General features: G+C 45.3%; 1 protein-coding gene across 1 annotated transcript in view; it reads right to left on the bottom strand.

Annotated features, from left to right (window-relative positions):
- Positions 1-15,806, bottom strand: part of LOC124544668 (putative fatty acyl-CoA reductase CG5065) — a 241,998-nt gene that overhangs the window by 112,792 nt on the left and 113,400 nt on the right. The gene's annotated exons all lie outside the window — the stretch shown is intronic.

Raw genomic sequence — 15,806 nt, 5'->3', positions numbered from 1 at the left:
CATTTCTTTTCATAGCAGAATCTCTTTGACTGTCCCCCGTGGCACCCGTACAGCACAGAGGTACATCGACGATATTCTACGTCCTGTTTTATTATACTTTATGGCAAGCCATCTTGGGCTTACATTTCAGCAAGATAATGCTCGCCCGCACACAGCGAGAGATTTTCCACTGCTTGTCTCCGTGCCTGTCAAACCCTAACTTGGCCAGCAAGGTCGCCGGATCCCTCCCCAATTGATAACGTTTGGAGCGTTATGGGCAGGGACCGCCAAGCAACTCCGGACTCTGATGATCTAACGCGCCAACTGAACAGAATTTGCACGATATGCATATCCTCAAGAGGATATGCAGCAACTCAATCTGTGGCAAGCTGGATAACTGCTTGCATAAGGGCCAGAGGCAGACCAATTCGTTATTAACTTGCTCAATTTGTGAAACTCTTTCTCTTGAATAAATCATCTAAATGTTTTGAAATAGTAATCATTTATTTGTAATTGTTCATCAATTTATCGATTTCCGTCCCATTAGCATTACTGCTTCATGATGAGTCTTTTCTTGTTTTGGGGTGTAATATACAGAACCAACGAACGGAGGAGAAAATTATGGATCTAACAGCGCTTACAAATCGTCCTCCAGAGTTGAAATAAAGTGCACCATTAAATCCTATGCTACCACAGAGAAGCGGATATCACATGACGGAGCTTTGGAAAAAAACAGAATCTCGAAATAGCTTGAGAAGCATACCATACTGAAGCAGTTTTTGCTACACCTACACTAAGTGATCAAAAATATCAGGGCACCCCCCAAAACATACGTTTTCATTATTAGGTGCATTGTGCTGCCACCTACTGCCAGGTACTCCATATAAGCGACCTCAGAAGTCATTAGACATCGTGAGAGAGCAGAGTGGGGCGCTCCGTGGAACTCACGCACTTCGAATGTGGTCAGGTGATTGGGTGTCACTTGTGTCACACGTCTGTACGTGAAATTTCCACACTCCTAAACATCCCTACGTCCACTGTTTCCGATGTAATAGTGAAGTGGAAACGTGAAGGGATACGTACAGCACAAAAGCGTACAGGCTGACCTCGTCTGTTGATTGACAGAGGGCGCCGACAGTTGAAGAGGGTCGAAATGTGTAATAGGCAGACATCTATCGAGAGCATCACACAGTAATTCGAAACTGCATCAGTATGCACTGCAAGTAGGTGCGAGGTGAGAAAACTTGGATTTCATGGTGGAGCGGCTGCTCATAAACCACACATCATGCAGGTAAATGCCAAACGACGCTTCGCCTCGTGTAGGAGCGTAAATATTGGACGATTGAACAGTGGAAAAACGTTGTGTGGATTGACGAATCGTACACAATGGGGCGATCCGATGGCACGGCGTGGGTATGGCGAATAACCGGTGAACGTCATGTGCCAGCGTATGTAGTGGCAGCAGTAAAATTCGGAGGCGGTGGTGTTATGGTGTGGTCTTCTGTTTCATGCATGGGGCTTGCACCTCTTGTTGTTTTTGGTGGCACTATCACAGCACAGGCCTACATTGATGTTTTAATCACCTTTGTTGAAGAACAATTGGGGATGGCGATTACATCTTTCAACACGATCGAGCACCTGTTCATAATGCACGGCCTGCGGCGGAGTGGTTACACGACAATAAAATCCCTGTAATGGACCGCCTGCACAGAGTCCTGACGTGAATCGTGTGGAACACCTTCGGGATGTCTTGGAACGCCTGCTTCGTGCCAGGCCTCACCGACCGACATCGATACCTCTCCTCAGTGCGGCACTCCATGAAGAATGGACTGCCATTCCCCAACGAACGTTCCAGTACCTGATTGAACGTACGCCTGCGAGAGTGGAAGCTGTCGTCAACGCTAAGGGTGGTCCAACACCATATTGAATTCCAGCATTAGGAGGGCGCCACGAACTTGTAAGTCATTTTCAGCCAGGTGTCCGGATACTTTTGATCGTATAGTGTAAGTCTGTAGCACAACGGTGGGAAAGATGAGCAGATTCGGTGACCCTCAACCTACAGACGTCTAGCCGATGCTTGAGAAACCGAGGGGCACATTCGAGACGAGACGGCGTGCTTCCGGTGACTGGCTGCGTGGGAGGAAGGCGGTGGCGGAAGGGGGGGAGGGGGAGGGGTGAGAGGGGAGAGGCCAGGCAATGTGCTGCGTTGCTCAGTTTATTGCAGGGCTCGGCGAGCGCTTCTCAAAGCCTGTCTGTCACGAGGACACTAACGACTATTATTACCTAATTACCTTCTGGCGTTACCTAACAGGCGGCAGTGCCTTCCCCGGCGAAAACGGCGGATTTGCGTCATGAGGTGGGCAATAAGATTGATTGCACAACAATCACACTGCGTTGTTTTCTTTCTTTCCCACATTTGTAGTGAATTATACGACTCGTAACTGCATTCGTCGTTATTGAAGCAATATATGCGAGTTATTTCTAATGCACTTATCTATAATTTGCGAATGTTATGGAGAGACGCAAATAAGTAGTCCAGAAATTAAATGTCATAAACGCCACGTTCTCGTTCTCCAGAATGCATAACTAAGGTCCTAACCTACGGAGCTTCTTCTGCATCTACTTCTACATACATAATCCGCAAGCCACTATAGGGTGCACGGCGGTGTGTACCTTGTACCGCTGATACTACTTCCCTTTGCTGTTCTACTTGCAAATGGAGCAGGGACAAAACGACGGCCTGGATGCTTCTGCACGAACCCTGATTTCTCTTATCTCGACTTCGCGAGCCTTATCCCAGATGCACACTGTGCAGTCACATTAATGTGGCCCTCTGTGAATAGCCTGAACAGCCACCTTATGCAGCGCGGGCCGCTGACGTCGAATTCCATACCTCTTCTCCGATTAACAGCAGTGAGCATGTGTACGTGAACGAGACGCCTTCTGCGAGGGCCCACACGCAGCAACGTTATATGAACGGTCGTTGAGCAGATACTGTTGGTAGCCACTTGGTTAATTTGGGCGTTCACTTGCACAGCAGTTGCACGTCTATTTTCCCGTATAAACCTCGGCAGCCGTCATTCACCCCTCTCATCTATGGCCCGCGGTGTACCACAATTGCTTCGGTGCCGGTTTCGGATGGCGTCATTTTTGCACGCAAGGTGTACTTTAACCACGTATCACTTACTAAGTGTGAAGTTATCACCAAGTGTACATTACCGTGACGGCGCTAATGTGCACCACGTTCGTATGGATTATGTTCAGACAGACGTTTGTGACGGTTGTGTACTAGTACGATCGACATGTGGTTGTGTCGTATCCGACGAATACGTATTTTTTATTCACTGGCGTACAAGGGGCGTTTGAAAAGTCCGTGCAATGTCAGAGAGATGGCACCACCGGCGCGTATCGAGGTCATGTTTAGTTAGTAGCATCTTTGGAAAGAACGCACACCAAGTTTCAGCCATATTAGTCTATTTCTTCGTTTTCGGCATTCGTGTGAATCAAGTAAGTCGAGTGACTGTCAAAAAATGGACGAAAAAGAATTTCGTGAGTAAACATTACTCTATGAAAGGCAATACGCCTCTGGAGACAAAAGAAAAGCTTGATAAACATTACGGTGACTCTGCACCTTCGATTAGAAGAGTTTATAAGTGGTTTCAAAATTTTCGGAGTGGCCATATGGGCACAAGTGATGCTGAACGTTCTGGACACCATGTGGAGGTTGCGACTCCACAAATCATTGATAAAATTCATGATATGGTGATGGATGACAGAATAGTTAAGGTGCGTGAGATTGCTAGTTCAGGAAGAATCCGCAGGACCTTAAGAATAGTTTCGTCACTGTGAATGAAACATGAATACATTGCTATACTCCTGAGCCCGAACAACAATCTAAACAATAGGTTACAAAGGGAGAATCTGCACCAAAAAAGGTGAAGACCGTTTCTTCGGCCAGAAAGGTAATGGCGACTGTCTTTTGGGATTCGCGAGGGATAATCCTGTGATCGACTATCTGGAAAAGGGTAAACTATTACGGGTGAATATTATTCATCGTTATTGGACCGTTTGAAAACAGAGCTGCAAGAAAAACGACGGCGATTGGACCGCAGAAATGTCTTCCATCACGACAATGCACCAGCACACACCTCAGCAGTTGTGGTCGCAAAATTAGTGGAAATACGATTCCAACTCGTTTCACATCCCCCCTATTCTCCAGACTTGGCTTCCTTGGACTACTATTTGTTCCCCAATTTGAAGAAATGGCTTGCAGGACGAAGATTTTATTCAAACGAGGAGGTGATTGCAACAACTAACAGCTATTTTCCAGACTTGGACAATTTCTATTATTCGGAAGGGATCAACAAATCAGAACAGCGTTGGACGAAGTGTTTAAGTCTAAAAGGAGGCTATGTCGAAAAATGAAAATGGTTTACCCCAAACACGTAAGTAGTTTTTGCTTTTGCACGGACTTTTCAAATTCCCTTCGTATACTGTGTAAATATTACGGATTAAATTTTGTTTTTACTTTCCCCCATTCTTTATCTTTCCCATAAATATTTTACGTTCACTTCTCTTTTATACCTTATACTTATCTTCTGTGAAGACGGTCGTTATAACTGAAACCGTCAGAGAATAAATATGCTGTAGAATTGTACAGCCGATGGTGCAGTAATGCTTTTTTCAAAGTACTTAACAGCCGTAGACAGTCACATAAGAAAAGTGTTATCATCACTTAAAGCCGGTTCTTGAAACTTTATTCTCATGAGGCAAGGTGGCTTATAACTATTGTGAATGGACCTTGACGTACTAAACACTGGCACTGGGGTGCAGTTGACATCTGCGTTGGTCGACACAAATTCTATCAGGGACGGATGTGGGAACGCTGCTGTCCACGAAAGTGGACAGCAGGCAATACATGGAGACACGTGCCATTTGTGGATGAGCGTTATCCTGTTGAAAAATGGCACCACGATACTGTCGTATGACAGGTAACACATGGGGACACAGGATGTCCTTAATGTACCGTTGGGCCATTAGAGGCCGCGCGGAGTGGCCGCGCGGGTAGAGGCGCCATGTCACGAATCGGGCGGCCACTCCCGCCGGAGGTTCGAGTCCTCGCTCGGGCATGGGAGCGTGTGCGTGTTGTCTTTAGCGTAAGTTAGTTTGTGTGTAAGTCCATTGATCGATGACGTCAGCAGTTTGGTCCCATAGTAATTCACACACATTTGAACATTTTGTGTCATCAAAATTCGCTCAGTCACCACCAGACGCGATCTGAAGTCTTACCTGACGGCTTCCGCACCCCATGGTACCAAAAGTAACATCACCTCTGCCTATCCAACAACAGTGCAAGAGTGGGACCTCCATCATTCCTCGACAGTCTATACTTCCCGGTCACTGTATAACTCCAAACGCAACCGGTAGCGTTGTGGTGTCAACGGCAGTCCGAAAAAACAAATACCATCTTAGTGTATATATATATATATATAGTTAAGGCTCACCGGCCACTTGACCATTTTCTTCTTCTGTGCGAATGCACAAACCGAGCCCGAACTCTTACGGGAATCGGCAACGCGCCGCGAGTAATGAGTATAATGGGTCGGGGCACTACGAATGTAGTGCGGGACAATACGTTGAGAATGTGAAGTTCGCGGGAGGCGTGCCAGAGATAAATCCCTGCAGTCGCGCTATCCTCTGTGTCCTCGGTGGCTCAGATGGATAGAGCGTCTGCCATGTAAGCATTAGATCCCGGGTTCGAGTCCCGGTCGGGGCACACATTTTCATCTGTTCTCGTTGACGTATGTCAACGCCTGCAAGCAGCCAATGGTTTTCATTTCATTGTAAAAATCTAGGTATTGAACGATTCGACCAGCCGTCCATACGGAGATCCACAATGAGCCTCCTTTCAAACTCTGTCTTAGTAAAGTCATCAGAAGATAAAAAAAAAAAAAATTGCAAAACGATCTAGAAAAGATATCTGTATGGTGCGAAAATTGGGAATTTACCCTAAATAATAAAGAGTTAAATGTCATCGACATGAGTGCTAGAAGCAATCCGTTTGTCTTCGGTTAAATGATAAATCATTCAAATCCAAAGGCCGCAAATTCAACAATGTGGTGTCACCGCCCGACACCACACTTGCTAGGTGGTAGCCTTTAAGCCGGCCGCAGTCCGTTAGTATACGTCGGACCCACGTGTCGCCACTATCAGTGATTGCAGACCGAGCGCCGCCAAACGGCAGGTCTAGAGAGACTTCCTAGCACTCGACCCAGTTGTACAACCGACTTTGCTAGCGATGGTTCACTGACAGGGTGCGCTCTCGTTTGCCGAGACGATAGTTAGCATAGCCTTCAGCTACGTCATTTGCTACGACCTAGCAAGGCGCCATTATCAGTTGCTATTGATCTTGTGATTCATGTACCGTCCGACCGACGTTCACCATTAATGGATTAAAGTTAAGTATTCCACCAGCAACGTCCGTTTTTCTAAATTCTAATTTCCTTGTCCTGTTCCAGACCTCACGCCAGCCTGCGTGAGCTAAAACGCGTGCCTTTCGGCTTCCTCTATGAACACTGTGTTGGATCTCCTGCCAACCCACAACAAACAAAATACCTAGGAATTACAATTATGAACAACTTAAATTGGAAAGAATGCATAGAAAATGTTGTGGGAAAGACGAGTTCAAAGCACTGTTTTATTGGCACAACACTTCGAAGATGTAACAGAACTGCTAAAGAGACTGCCTACACTACGCTTGTTCGTACTGTTCTGCAGTATTGGTTCGTGGTGTAGGACCTTTACCAGATAGGATTAACGGAGTACATCGAGAAGGTTCAAATAAGAGCAGCACGTTTTGTATGGTCGTGAAATAGGGAAGAGAGAGTCTCTGAAATTGTTGTGGATTGGCAAGACAGCCAACCCACTATGAGAGGAAGCCGAAAGGCACGCGTTTTAGCTCACGCAGGCTGGCGTGAGGTCTGGAACAGTACAAGGAAATTAGAACTTAGAAAAACGGACGTTGCTGGTGGAATACTTAACTTTAATCCATTAATGGTGAACGTCGGTCGGACGGTACATGAATCACAAGATCAATAGCAACTGATAATGGCGCCTTGCTAGGTCGTAGCAAATGACGTAGCTGAAGGCTATGCTAACTATCGTCTCGGCAAACGAGAGCGCACCCTGTCAGTGAACCATCGCTAGCAAAGTCGGCTGTACAACTGGGCGAGTGCTAGGAAGTCTCTCTAGACCTGCCGTGTGGCGACGCTCGGTCTGCAATCACTGATAGTGGCGACACGCGGGTCCGACGTATACTAACGGGTCGCGGCCGATTTAAAGGTTACCACCTAGCAAGTGTGGTGTCTGGCGGTGACACCACAGAAATGATACAGGATTTGGGGCGGACATCATTAAAACAAAGACGTTTTCGTTGCTGCGGAACATTCTCACGAAATTTCGATCACCCTCCCCCAAATGTGAAAATATTCAGATGACGCCAACGTACATAGGAAGAAACGATCACCACAATAAAATAAGGGAAATCAGAGTTCGCATGGGAAGATATAGGTGTTCGTTTCCTCCCGCACGCTGTTCGAGATTGGAATAACAGAGAATTATTGGGAAGGTGGTTCGATGAACCCTCTGCCTGGCACTTAAGTGTGAGTTGCAGACTATCCACGCAGATGAAGATGTTCGTCGGGTACTGACAATCGTATCTCACACGAGTAAGCGGCATCTTCTTGATCTTCAGTGACCACTCTTTATCTCATGCCCCTTAGTCGTATATGCCCTACCGGGCCTGGTATCAGCACTAAACACAAACAGTACTAATGCACTCTGGTGGCCGTTTTACCTGTCACAGAGAGTGACTCCCTGATCATTTACATACCCGCCAATGTTGTGTATGTGGCCGTAGTTACATTTACGTCTGACCACGTCTTCCGCGAGCTTAACATTTTTTGTCAGGCACTGTACTTGTGTCCGTGCGGGCAGACATTCTAAGGATATCAGCTATGTGTGTCCCTGGAGAATCGCTGCAGTCTTTTCCCCTGTGAGGAAAGATTTCCGTCGGGGTAAGAAATGTGTGTGTTGACAGCTGGTAAGGGTACTGACGTTTATCATCACCTTCATCTTCATCGTCACCATCATAATCAAAAAGAATTAGTGTTGAGTTTTACCTAATTACAGTCTCAGGTGTGGATCGAGACTACATTTTTATAGTTGTTACTGTGATGGGGCCAGTGTCAAGGTTCCAATCCCAATCACGACTCTCCACCTCATCCGAAAATTTTACTTCGTAATAACGAGTTAGGAAGAGAGAGATGAGAAATGCAGGACGAAAGAGAGAGAAAGAGGGAGAGACAGAAAGAGAGAGAGAGAGAGATAGAGAGAGAGAGGGAGAGAGAGAGATAGAGAGAGGGGAGAGAGAGAGGAGGAGAAGGTTCAAAAACAGGCGAAATATTTTTGTACAACTGACCAGTGTATGAGAGACTTGGTGGAGTATTCTCCGTTCCTACAAGTACTTCAGAAAGCTGAGTTCGAGCACGACGGTAATTGTTGAGTTGTGCCACTTGCAACAGATAAAATATGACCAGTTCCATTACAGAGAAAGCGCGTACCATTCGGATAAGAAAGAGCTTACGTCACAGCTATTGCAGTTTTACACTGAGGCGACAAACGTAGTGGGATAGCGATATGCACATATACAAATGGCGGTAGTATAGGGTACAAAAGGTATAAAAGGGCAGTGCATTGGCGGAGATGTCACTTGTATTAGGTGATTCATGCGAAAAGGTTTCCGTGGGTCATGGTCGCAGGATGGGAGTTAACAGACTTTGAACGCGGAATGGTAGTTGGTGCTAGACGCATGGGACATTCCCTTTCGGAAATCGTTAGGGAATTCAATATCTCGGGATTCACAGTGTGGGAAGACTACAAAATTTCAGACATTACCTCTCACCACGGATACGTAGGTTCATGACCAAGAGCAGCGGCGTTTGTGTAGAGTTGTAAGTGCTAACAGACAAGAAAAACTAAGTGAAATAATCGCAGAAATCAAAGTGGGACATACGACAAACGTATCTGTTAGGACAATGCGACAAATTGTGAGGTTAATAGACTATGGCAGAAACGACTGTCGCGAGTACCGTTGCTAACAGCACATCACCTGGGTTCGTGACCGTATCGGTTGGACCCTAGACGACTGGAAAACCATCGCCTGGTCAGATGAGTCCCGTTATCATTTGGTAACAGCTGACGGTAGGGTTCGAGGTGGCGCGGACCACAGGAAGCTATGGACCCAGGTTGTCAACAAGGAACTGCGCAAACTGGCGGTGGCTCCATAATGGTGTGGGCTGTGTTTACATGCCACAATAGTTCGGAATTGGTTTGAAGAACACTCTGGACAGTTCGAGCGAATGATTTGGGCACCCATATCTCTCGACGTGAATCCATTTAGGGGACATAACCGAGAGGTCAGCTCGTGCACAAAATCCTGGACCGGCGACACTTTCGCAATTATGGTCTGCTACATAGGCAGAGTGGCTCAATATTTCTGCAAGGGGACTTCCAACGATCTGTTGTGTCCACGCCACATCGAACTACTGCACTACGCCGGGAAAAAGGAGGTCCTACACGAGGTTAGGAGGTTCGCCACGACTTTTGTCACCTGAATGTAGACATTGTTGGTTATTTTATGACTTTGCTGAGCATATTAGATGATGAAGGACATGATCGATGTGTACGGTACAACCCAATCTTCACAGACAAAATTTTTCTGTTCTGTTTGTGACAGTTGGAATATCGTTTATGATCTTTCACACTGTTGGTGGTACAGAGGGTGGGGGAACAAGCAGGTGGCTCCTGTGGTTGATGAAGGCGGAGCTCACGAAGCGAAAGGCTAAACAAAAGCAGAGTCTTGATCACGACAGAAGTCGTTGTAGGGGCGTGCAAATAGTGAAGCGAGCAATGCGAATTGAAAAACGTGCACGAGGGCAAGGTTAATCACCCTGCCATCACTGACGAGTTCCGAAGGCTTCAAAGAGTAGCGAGAGCTGCTGAACGAGTGCAGGGCCGCTGTATTTACAGTCACACTCTTGCGTCGGTGAACGGGGCCCGTGTGACATGCCTGCGGTACCCCCTGCGGGAGCAAACTGCGGCTACAATACGAAGCCCGAATATCTCTGACATTTTCTCGATACTGATATTCGTGCTGGCTGGGGAATCTGAATTACTGTTCGACGCTCCAAAATTTCGGAGGTCACTCAAGGACATTTTCTGAAGACACTGGAAGTATGAATTAAAAAACGCCTTCAGTCACAATTTTTTTCGTGTTTTGTTAAACAATCGATGCACTCCGGATCCTGCGGGTCCATCACCAGGTATAAGTCGTCTTAACACGGGATTTATGTTTGCTCTCTAAGAGATGAAATGCATGTTCCTGTCATGAAAATATCTCAGGCTATGAATTTCGCAAGTCAAATGCGGAGAAAATGTGCGAAACAGGGAAACATAAACAGTGTAACTTACCACACAGTCCGAGAAAAGCGTTTTTAACTTTTTAACACCATAATATATTGGTTTCTGCATCCTGTTCGTGCATATCACTTCACTCAACAGGCACATTTGTATACACATTTTCGTAAGCACTTCACAGATGTTGTTCAGCATGTTGTGACCAAAGATGAATTTATTCGTAATGGCGAGGATCTGATTATTAAACACTTGACATGAGAAAACTGTCTGTTCATTTAACATAGATTTTGGTTTTTCGATTTTACAGAGGCATATAGCCAGTTGTTCTAACATATAAAATTAAAAAAGGAAAACAGAATCTGTGTTAAATGAGCAGACATATTTCGCAAGTCACAGTTATTTTAGCAATTTTAAAGACCTGTTCTAATGTTATTGCCTCCATGTGTCAATTGTTTACTAATTAGATCCCTGGCACTACGAATAAATACATCTTTGATCATACAGTGTTGAACAATGTCTGTGAAATGTTTACGAAGATGCGTGTACAAATGTGCCTCTTGAATGGAATGATATGCGTGAACAGGATGGAGAAACCAATATATGATGGTGTTAAAAACGCTGATAAAACTGTCTCGGGCTTCCAGCCGCGTGCAGTAGTTTAAAATCCAGAAGCTTTCGTCCTAGTTCTCCTAGGTCGTTCTCAAATGCTGACTGTTGTCTGTTCTAGACGTCCTCCTCCGCCGGGAGAAAATGAGTGTCTCAACCACAGTGTTTATCGGAAACCACCCACACAGACCGATATCTGCATGCTACCAACTGCCACCATCCTTCGCAGACAAGTTCTGTTCTGAGGACATTGGTGCATCGAGCGGAAGCCGTTTGAGACGCTGAAAGTCTTCCGAAGGAACTGAGCTACTTATGGAAAGTCCTCAGAGAAAACGGCTACAACAACAGCCAGATTTCGCAAGCCATCTTGTTGAAGAAACTTAAGCAGAAGACCTCCGAGGAGGGCACGAAGAAGCTTGCGTTCTTGCCGGTCTGTAGCTCAATAACAGGAAAGATTAGCCGGCTTCTAAAGAAGTGTAAAATCGAAAAGGTTTTTAGGACACCGGCTAAAATTCGACAGCTAACGAGGCTTTGAAAGACGATGCTGGGTTCAGAACCCCAGGAGTATAGGAAACAGCGAGTCGGTGTGGACAGTTCTATATCGGAGAGACTGTACGTACGTACTATTTAACAGGGTCGTGTTAAACACGAGAGATGTTTTCGCCTACGGTATCCTGAGAAATAAGCGGTGACGGAAAATGCTTTAGAAAACGGACTCCGTATTCCATTTGCCGAGACATCTGTTATTACGCGGACTACTAGTTTTTGAGACAGTGTTATAAAAGAAGCGATCGAGTTAAAATTTTCTGACAACACCCCAACACCCTCAATAAAGACGGCGGCCTGCAGCTAAGCACAGCTTGGAACCCGGCCATCGGTAAGATGAAGGGGGCGCGGCAAGCGACTAATAAAAACTAATACCATATGTGGCGCTGGAGCGAGCACCAGTGACGTCACTGAAGACAGCGCTATTATAAAAGGACGGAAGCAGCAATCATTCGACAATCATCACTTGACAATGGCCCAGGAGAACTTGGCTGGAAGATCGTGGAGTTTAAACCACTGGATGCGGCTGGAAGCTCGAGAAAATTTTATCATTATATATCGCCGCGTAGCTATCGTGCAAAACACATTTCTTGAATTGTGTAGTAAGTTTACACTGTTTATTTTTCCACTATTTGGAATTCTTTTTCCGAATTTGACTTACAAAATTCATAACCTGAGATCTTTTCATGACAGGAACGTGCATTTCACCTCATTCAAGAGCGAAAATAAATCATGCAGTAAGACGATTTACAGCTGATGATGGACCCACAGGATCCGAAAAGCATCGTGTATTTAATAAAACACGGAAAAATTTGTCACTGAAGGCGTTTTTTAATCCATACTTCCAGCGTATTGAATACAATGACGTTTGCAGCTGTAAAATATGGATAAAAATAAATTAAATTTTCTGAATATTTTGGATAGGGCAACGGCCTTGCCCCGGTTTCCGTGAAATCACCGAAATTAAGCGCTGTTGCGCGTGGCCGGCACTTGGATGGGTGACCGTCCGGCCGCCACGCGTTGTTGCCATTTTTCGGAGTGCACTCAGCCTCGTGATGCCAATTGAGGAGCTACACGACCGAATAGTAGCGGCTTCGGTCAAGCATACCATCATAACGACCGGGAGAGCGGTGTGCTGACTCCACGCCCCTCCTGTCAGCATCCTCCGCTGAGGATGACACGGCGGTCAGATGGTCCCGGTAGGCCACTCGTGGCCTGAAGACGGAGTGAATATTTTGGATAAGGAATAAGGGATCCATGGGATCCGGCGTCACGTTACAGAGTAATTATATTTTGTTTTACTTCTTACCCAATTTATCTCTATATCTCTGCTGAACAGAAAATTTGGTGAAAAGCTTGTTGCATTCATTCACGGTACTCACTTTGCTCCTTGGCTTCATGCCTGCCTTCAGTACTGCCCGCTTCTCTCCCGTATTGTTTGAGCTGTAGTGGCAGTTGTATGTTGACAGTGATGCACAGTAGCATGGATAGGTGTAGTGACGAAGAGTCAGCCGATGTGCGCCTCGTGTGTAGCGTCCCTGAATGCAGTGCAAGAGCGCCAGAACGACGGCACGCTAAGCTGTTCCTGCAGCGATGTCAACCACACCTCTTCTCGGGTACGCAGCCGATTAATGCAGTCACCTTGGCACAATATTTCAACGTACCATATGGGTGCCCTCTTCAGGTGAGTATGATGATGGACGCTCTCACCGGAACAGAGTTTCTAACAGAATCGGCAGCTCCTATATACACTGTGGCGAGCAACAGTGCTGTGAAGCATTACTGCGCCGATGGAAGAAATAGATAAAACAACATACACTGACAAAGGGAACGCGCCGGTCGAAATGAAGACTGTTGTTGTCTCATATCAGATCAAATCGGATTCCGCATCTTAGTTAAAGGGAAACCCTTATCCCCATTAATAACATTATCAGACAATCGAATCCCAGTAGATTCCTTTAGAACACTTTCCCTGTAGTGGGAAGCAGCAGCGATCGTTTGCATCTCATTACACACCATCTTATGTCCCTCGTCGTCTAGGTACTCATACATCACAGCAATTTTGAATCTGAGAGCTGTTGCATTACTACAAAGATTTAGGGGCGAACATTTTGGTGAATGGATACTGCAGCCTTTTTCACTATTGTGGAGGTATTTTCAGAGGGAAAAAGGTAACAAACTGAGTAAATCATAATTACACTATTACTGTGTAACGATACATTAGAGCCCACATGTTTTGAATACCAAGATTTATCTGCCTTAGCAATATGGCAAAGGCCATTTAATTTTTATTCTGGACCTCCGTTTCTCTGTGGCGTATTCTGTAGACCTTTCTCCACGTCCCTGTTTTTAGCTGTCTCCTCTTCCGTCGATAAGGATTGACGTGTACTCGTTTTTAACTCATCTTTCACTTCGTGTTCTACAGTTTTGACATGAGTCCGTATGACCCAAGATGTTTGTGCTCCCTAAAACAAAACAAACAAACAAACTCAGGAAATGACGTTGGACAGTCTCCGAAACGATGTCAGCGGAGTTTGGCCTCAGTCTGTATAATTTTCAGCAGTGCCAACTTAACTAAACCAGTTCGCCCACGCTCCCAAATTGAAGAGGGAATTGCATCCTTTCGGAAACTGAGTTAAGTAAGGTTACGACCCTGTAATTTGTGTGATTTCACAGCCACAGCCGACGCCCCCTCTTCTAAAAGCTATTACATGCAACCGCAAGACCCTAGCAATGTCAAGTGCGGTAGCAATTTTCGGATTTAGAATGCGTTCTGCACTTAAGTGGCATGACAAACGTAATTTGGCCAACCTTTAGTTCCAAAGGTGAATCATCAGTGCGTTTGGAGTAAAATAATTTCTCGATAATTACAGTCGCTTTATAAAAAGACCATTTTATTAAAATTTTCATTGTTAAGGAAAGTGCCGCCTCTTCAGTCGTCTTCTGTAATTGTGTGCCATTTAAAACATTGAAACCGCACAAGTATGCATATGCACGTTCATCATCTTCGGTAACGCGCATCATGAAAGCGAGCTGGTACGTTTTGAGAGACATGTGATGCGAGATTTCCCGAACTGGTCACTCAGTTCCCGTGGATTATGGAATGGTAATTTGTGGGAGCCTGACTGCGACCCAGACGTGTTCCATGAACTGGCTGAATTCACTTTCATGCTCTTCAAGGAATGTAGCACGATTGTGGCCTTGTATCATGGACAGTTGTCCTGCTGGAAAATGCCATCGGAGTTGGACAGCGTAACAAATATGAAGGGAACCAAGTCATCCACAATAATATTCACGAAGTCCACAGTTGTCATGGTGCATCCTCTTACTACCGTAGGTCGCACCAAGATATGTCTGTTTAAAAAAGTATATAAATATTCACTCGACGTCTTCCCAAAAGACAGCCTCCATTCCCTCCGAACTAATTATGAAAGCGTAGACCAGATGTGGCTTGAATTCACAGAAACACTATCGGCAGCAGTGGAGAGCTTTGTACCAAATAAATTAATATAAGACGGAACTGGCCTGCCAGGTACATAAAACAGGTCAAAGCACTGTAACAGAAGCAAGTGCAAACCCATGCCAAACGTAAAGGAACGTAAAATCTCTAAGAATGGTGCAGTTGTACAGAAATTCGAAACTTTGCGCAGATTTCAGTCCTAGATGCTTTTAATAGTTTTCACAACGAACCTCTGTCTCGAAATCTGACAGAAAATCCAAAGAGATTTTGGTCGTATGTAACGTACACCAGCGGCAAGATCCAATCAATACCTTCGTTTTGCGGTAGCGATGGTAATGTTACCAATGACAGTGCCACTACAGCAGAGTTATTAAACACGATATTCCGACATTCTTTCACCAAAGAATTCGAATCAAGAACTGTAGCAAACATGAATAATCTAATCGCTATCCACGGTGTAGCGAAGCAACTAAAATCACTTAATAAAGGAAAATCTTTCAATCCAGAATGCATACCAGTTGGGTTCCTTTTAGAGTATGCTGTAGGAATAGCTCCATACCTAGCAATGATATAAAGTCTCTCACTCGACGAAAGGTCCGTACAAAAAGACTGGAAAAGCTGCACGTGTCACTCCGATACTCAAGAAAGAAAATAAGAGTAATTCGACGAGTTACAGATCCGTATAGTTGACGTCGATTTGTGATAGTATTCTGGTACATATATTGTCTTCGAATATTAT

This window comes from Schistocerca americana, chromosome 8 (assembly GCF_021461395.2).
Source record: "Schistocerca americana isolate TAMUIC-IGC-003095 chromosome 8, iqSchAmer2.1, whole genome shotgun sequence".
Classification (NCBI taxonomy): domain Eukaryota; kingdom Metazoa; phylum Arthropoda; class Insecta; order Orthoptera; family Acrididae; genus Schistocerca; species Schistocerca americana.
Note: the sequence above shows the minus strand (reverse complement) of the source record. Positions and strands in the feature narration are given on the sequence as shown.